Genomic DNA, 7,151 nt, shown 5'->3' on the forward strand with positions numbered 1-7,151 from the left:
TTGTCATGTTGGAAGACCCAGCCTCGTTTCATCTTCAAAGTTCTCACTGATGGAAGGAGGTTTTGGCTCAAAATCTCACGATACATGGCCCCATTCATTCTGTCCTTAACACGGATCAGTCGTCCTGTCCCCTTGGCAGAAAAACAGCCCCATAGCATGATGTTTCCACCCCCATGCTTCACAGTAGGTATGGTGTTCTTGGGATGCAACTCAGTATTCTTCTTCCTCCAAACACGACGAGTTGAGTTTATACCAAAAAGTTCTACTTTGGTTTCATCTGACCACATGACATTCTCCCAATCCTCTGCTGTATCATCCATGTGCTCTCTGGCAAACTTCAGACGGGCCTGGACATGCACTGGCTTCAGCAGCGGAACACGTCTGGCACTGCGGGATTTGATTCCCTGCCGTTGTAGTGTGTTACTGATGGTGACCTTTGTTACTTTGGTCCCAGCTCTCTGCAGGTCATTCACCAGGTCCCCCCGTGTGGTTCTGGGATCTTTGCTCACCGTTCTCATGATCATTTTGACCCCACAGGATGAGATCTTGCGTGGAGCCCCAGATCGAGGGAGATTATCAGTGGTCTTGTATGTCTTCCATTTTCTGATGATTGCTCCCACAGTTGATTTTTTCACACCAAGCTGCTTGCCTATTGTAGATTCACTCTTCCCAGTCTGGTGCAGGTCTACAATACTTTTCCTGGTGTCCTTCGAAAGCTCTTTGGTCTTGGCCATGGCGGAGTTTGGAGTCTGACTGTTTGAGGCTGTGGACAGGTGTCTTTTATACAGATGATGAGTTCAAACAGGTGCCATTCATACAGGTAACGAGTGGGGGACAGAAAAGCTTCTTACAGAAGACGTTACAGGTCTGTGAGAGCCAGAGATTTTCCTTGTTTGAGGTGACCAAATACTTATTTTCCACCCTGATTTACGAATAAATTCTTTACAAATCCTACCATGTGGATTCATGGATTTTTTTTTCACATTCTGTCTCTCACAGTTGAAGTGTACCTCTGGTGCAAATTACTGACCTCTGTCATCATTTTAAGTGGGGGAACTTGCACAATCGGTGGCTGACTAAATACTTTTTTCCACTGTATGCAGGACACCTTAAACTAGTTTTTTAATTAAGCAGCAAGGCAGAACAAAGTCGGGCTGTATCAAGACACAGGGACTAAACCCCAATTCAACCAGACCCAGAACTGATCCGGAATTAAAACAGGACTACAACAGTTCAAAATCAGGACTACTGAGGATTTAACCAAGACAGAACCAGAATCAGAACTAGATGATAGTAGCACTAAAAATCATCATAGACCTGCACTACACTTATTTTTTAATTCTACCAAAGTCCACTATTTAGATTGAGAAAAGTTTATATAATTATTTAGCCTTGTTGTGCAAACAAGCCTGCATAACTTAATAAATATAGAATTTGAAAAATAACAAACCTAAAAAGAAACACTAGGTACGAGATACATGAGGACCTATGATACGGTGATACTTTTGGTAAACAACCATTTGACTAACATGTGTGTCTCACCTGCTCTTGTTCCATCTCTGTTCTGTCCTCATTCTCCTCCTCTCTCTCCCTCTCTGTGTTGACAATCATCAAATATACAGTTGAAACCAGATATTTACAAACTCTTCAGATCAAAAACACTTTTTTAATTGTAACATCAAATCAGACTAAATGTTTATTTTTTTAGATTGATAAATATAAAAAACATATTTGTTAACTTTAAGAGTAAAGAGAGAAACTATCTGTATTTCTTAATTGTAAATGGCACCAAATTGTATTCAAAATTGAGCCACACTTATGGAGCTCCACAGTTCTTTTCCTGGTGTTTTGGTTGACATCTCTTGATTTTCCCATGTCACAGAAACAGGCTCTGTGTTTTGCCTTATATGCATCCACAGCTGTGCCACCAATTTACTCACATGGACTCTACTAACCTATCAGAAGCTTCTTCAGCTCAGAATGGAATCGTCTGCAGTTTTCTTATTAATTAACAATAAACTTAGTGTACATGTACTCCTAAATTTGATGAAAGTGATAAAAAATAGACAGCTCTGTCTCTCTTTATTCTGACATTTAACTAATTCAAAAGATATTTCAATATTTATTTATCCAAAACAAAACAAGTTTACTCTAAATTGATGTTGTACAGTAAAAAAATGTTCTTGTGTTTTCCATAAAGTGTATGTAAATATCTGGTTTAAACTGTGAATACTGCTGTGTATTGAAATTCCTCTTGTTTTGCATAGAAATATACTGAACAACATACAAAGCATAATATATAAAATAACATTACCAGAGTTTTTTCTTTGAAAGAAGCCCTTATGTCCATTCTTGTATATCAGTGCATTACTGAAACCGATTTATTTAGCCGTGGAGGGAAACAACTGAAAATATGAAATAAACACACATGTAAGCTAAGACTCTCTAAAGAAACAGCATTGTTGTTGTTCGGCTTTTCATTTCGCCATTTGTTGATTCACTTGAAGAGCAAGTAACGTAATATGGGTCAAGTGATCAGTTTGATATCAATCTTTCGTGATACACCGTCATATTTACATTATTTGTACAGTACGAATGATTTGCTTTGGTACCTGGTCAAACTTCAGTTCTCCTCTGTCTGCCTGGCTGCGCTTCCAGTTTTTGTTTTATACAGTTGTCAGCCAGGCATCTAACTATGAAAAATTACCCTCCAAAAGACCCCGAGCTTCTGAAAAAACAACCCAGGCTTAAGCCCAGTAAGACACCCCCCGCTCCTCCACTGCTGCTCAGATTCAGAGATTTGGCTGATGTTGGTTGATTGGACTGAATTTAACAGTGCAATTCCATAAGGACCCAAAATGTACTGCAAAAACAACTCAAAATATCCCAAGGCAAAGAAATCGGATATTTGTAAATGTTCAAACCAATCACATGATCTGAGGTCAACACTCAAAAAAAATAACTTGTTCAATTTACTTAATACAGTTATGTCAACAATTTCCACTAAGCAGAGTTTTGTTCTAATTCTAAATGATTATTAAGATGCAAATAAGTGACTTAAGTGAGAGCTGGGCGATAGAACGATAACGATATGTATCGCGATATAACTTTTACTCGATAGAGAAATTAAGCTATCGCGATAGACCTCGCCGCTCTTGTCCTCTTAAAAAAATAAAAAAAAAAAAGGTCAGCCAATCCAAATTAAGTAGCGCAGAGCCGAACCAATCACAGCCGCAGCGTCACGTCGCGTGACTTGTTACGTACAGCACAAGTGCCAAGCCGCACGTGTGTTTGTTTGGGAAGCAGCCAGCGCGTAATGGAGGAAATGAGTGTGCCGACTAGAAAAATCAACCGAGCGTGACCGAAGAGAAAACAGATGATGGTTCCAACGCCGGAGAGATTGTCGAACGGAAGAGCCATAGAAGTTCCGTAGTGTGAAGGTATTTCGGCTATTTCAAGTCTGACAAAAAACAGAGTAGCGTGCACTGTAAATTGTGCCGAAAGCAAGTCTGGAAATACAATAAACTGGTGCATGCGTCACACTGTGCGCCACGTTATTGTTTCGGTGAAATGAATTTCTACAATACTGTTACTGTTAATTCTACTCTCTGCAGTGTTTAAATGCTTACATATACACACAGTTACTGTCCGTCCACACATACGACTCGGTTCTGCTTCTATGCCCCAGCTTTGTTTACTTTTTCCCACCGAGGCTTCTAGACTTCTGATTGGCCAACATTTCTGCACGGTTAGGAATCTAGCGCCACCTGCTGCTTTGGCATGTTCATAGCAGCGTTTTCCTTCATTTCTGCCTTTATGTGTGGACGGGATTATTTTTAAAACGAAAACGGAAAATCTCCGTTTTCAAAAATACCCGTGTACGTGTGGACGTAGCCTCAGTCTCTGACTGGAAGCGCTAATTCGTCATTCGGCTTTTGTCAGACTAAAGTAACTGTTAAAACTGTTTGAAAAGCTAAGCTATACAACAAGGAGAGATTGAGAATTTCCTTTTAGTTCTCAGTTTATTTGATATTGACAAAAGTTAGTCAGTTTTGTCTGTTCTTCTGTAAAACAAACTAAGATTTATTTTTAGAATTAATATTTTGTTTCTAAGTGGAATTGACAATTTAGTCTGTTTCGTTTGTTCTATTTTGAAACTTAAACGCTTTAGCGGCTGCCTTTTGTGTAGTTTGCAATATTTGCCTTTATTTATCTGAAAAAGTCTCATGTTCCTTAAGTACATCTACCCTGTTGAACTTATTATGGGAAATAAATATTTAAATAAAAACAAGCTGCTGATTATTTCACATTTTACTTGTGAGCAACGGCACATTTAAATCTTACAAATATAGTTATTTGGCTTATATCGTGATAGATATCGTTATCACCTGAAATGAAAAAAACATATCGTGATATGAAAAAATCTCATATCGCCCAGCTCTACTTAAGTGTAACTAACATAAGAAAATCAGATCATTCTAACCTTATCTGGTCAGCTTTGATTTAGGTAGTAGGTCTGTGTTCACCTAATTAAAGTGACCAAAACAAAAATTCTTGTTGATTAATGCAAACATAAATATTTCATTATACTGAATTAAGTTCTATTTACATAAGTAAGTTAACCATATTTAGTAAAACCAATCAAACAATACTTTGCAGCTCTTAAATTAGTGTGGCAATCACTGGATTTTATTTTACTTAACTTGTTTTAACTGGTATAACCGTAGTAGTTTAAAGTTGATTTACTAAACCAGGATATGTCAACAATTTCCACAGAGTGTAGTTAAGTTACGGCACTTTAGTGGAACAAACATTTATTACTAATGAAGCAGAGATATCTCTGAGTATCAATAAACATTTTCCTTCTTCTATATCGGGCGTAATGTTTAACAGTTTTCACTAAAGAGCAAATAAGTAGGAAAAGTGGTTCTATTTCACTTTTACATTAATAAGATTATAGCTGGTGTTTTTCTATGCTGTGTTAATATTGTGTCAAATGCTGTTTAAAAAGCAAGCCAACAACAAATGGACTCTGTAGCAGAAGGGAACTACACATACCAAGTTTTGGAAAAACAGAAAATAGTTAAGGTACGCAACCCTTGTGACATCTCTTATTGCCCCGTCTTTCATGCCAATCTGTTACATTCTCCATTTTTTATTTTTCACCCTTCCCTCTCCATCCATCCATTCTCCAACTGTCTTAGGGCGAGAGGCGGGGTACGCCCTGGACAGGTCGCCAGTCTGTTGCAGTCAGAGCTGGGAGCCCCCTTCCCTCACCAACATAAAATGAAAATCTCATATTAAAAATCTGAAAGTCTGCTAAAACATATCCAGACATCATTTCTTGTTTTTGTTTTAGCTCTTGAGCTTTTGTTGAGAGACAGTTTCCATCAAGTTCCATGACAATTGTTTGTAAAACCTCAAATGTCTACTTAAGCTTTGTGGGGTAGCTCAAGACCAGTGAGTAAAGGAGGCCAAACAACATGGCGACTACATTTGCAATGTTACCAAAGTCATGAAGCACTTCGACACCTTCAGTGATTATTCCAACAACTTCAAGGTCATCTGTGGGTTCTGCTTCCATCTTAATGGTGAAGATTCCCAGGATCATTTGCCGCATTGCCTAATAGTTGTCATTCTCAAAATAAAAAGAAATAAATCTTTAGCCAGAACACAAACCTGCAAAAAAACATTCTCTTTGCTTCCACAAAGCAAAGCTGTGGAAAGCAGAGGCCACTAAACTTACAGTGTCCTCCTTTATGAGAGTTTCTGGGTCTTCACTGAGATAAACAATTCGTGCTTTTAGTACACGAGCTCTTTTAGTTTCAATGGCAGCAGCCTGCAGCAAAGAAAAGGGCAGTGTGTAAGGTTATTGTTGTATTGTGCCGTAAAGAACACAAGAAAAAAAATAAAAGGAAAAAACACAAAAAGTAATCACTGAAAAGTCCAAAATAACTGAAATTTTTAATAGTTTCTGCAGCTGAAAGTAGCAGTTTAAACAGTTTAAATCTTAATTTTAGGAAGATTTTTCAAAATCGACTTTGTAAAAAATCTCTTGAGAAAAGGTTATTACAGAAAGAATAACAGGAACAAATGCCAGAAGTTATAGCACCCAAAAAAGAACCCATACAGAGTTCAGAATAATAAAGAGTAATTGAGTAACAGTTGCACTCAAATAATAATAACAGAATTAATTGAATACAAAAGTATATTGATGAACAGACATTTGTTAGAAAAACAACAATAAAAAAACACCTTGTCCAAGTCTGCCTTGATGTTCTTAATTTTTTGTCGCAAAGCTTGTCTTTTCCTTTGGAAGAATTTCATTAGCTGCAAGGAGCGGTGATCTAACTGCTGCATGAATGTCAGTGGGACAGTGGTGATGTGGGCAAACTCTGCTTCCACCTATAAACATGTAATAATTACAGTAAAAAAGTGCTGTGGACCACAGCAATCTGATGTAGGATAATGATAACAACAATGAAATGCATTTTTATTTTCTGATTCATTTTAGTTAAAACAAGTCAAAATAATCAGAAATGGCAGTGGTGCTCTTTCTTAACTACAAACCAAATTTGAAAATGACAATTTCCAGCTCTGGGTGAATATTCACGAAAGATCTGAAACCTTTATAAAATAAAAAAGGGTAATAATAATAATAATAATAACTGATCTCAGTGGTATCCCACATCACTACTAGAGAGAGCTTCTGAGCACGTGTGATGTTTTCTCAGTGTGATATGATACAGGACTTTGTAAAGAGGCAGTTTGGATTGTTGAATTCACTCAGCCCTGTTATGTTGTATCAAACAAAGTGGGTTCTGTGACTGTAGCTAGTCCAAAATTTGAGTTAACGCTATAATGCCCTTTGTATCATATTTGATACATGAGTTTCTGAGACCCCTATCTCATCAGCATGATCAATACTTGCCATGATTTCAAAATGTTATGGACAAAACTCTTTTTTGTCTAAAATTAAAATTGTTGTTAACAAAAAGTTGCAAAAAATGCCCAATGTATCAAATATATACAAAAATATATAATAAATATATAATAAAAATATACCATATGCAAAATGATATAGCAAAAAAAGTGGATTTTGTTATAAGGGTTATTAAATATCTGAGTTCCAAAAAAATCTGAATTTTCTG

This window comes from Haplochromis burtoni, unplaced genomic scaffold (genome assembly GCF_018398535.1).
Source record: "Haplochromis burtoni strain Fernald_Lab_line unplaced genomic scaffold, NCSU_Asbu1 Contig_827, whole genome shotgun sequence".
Classification (NCBI taxonomy): Eukaryota; Metazoa; Chordata; class Actinopteri; order Cichliformes; family Cichlidae; genus Haplochromis; species Haplochromis burtoni.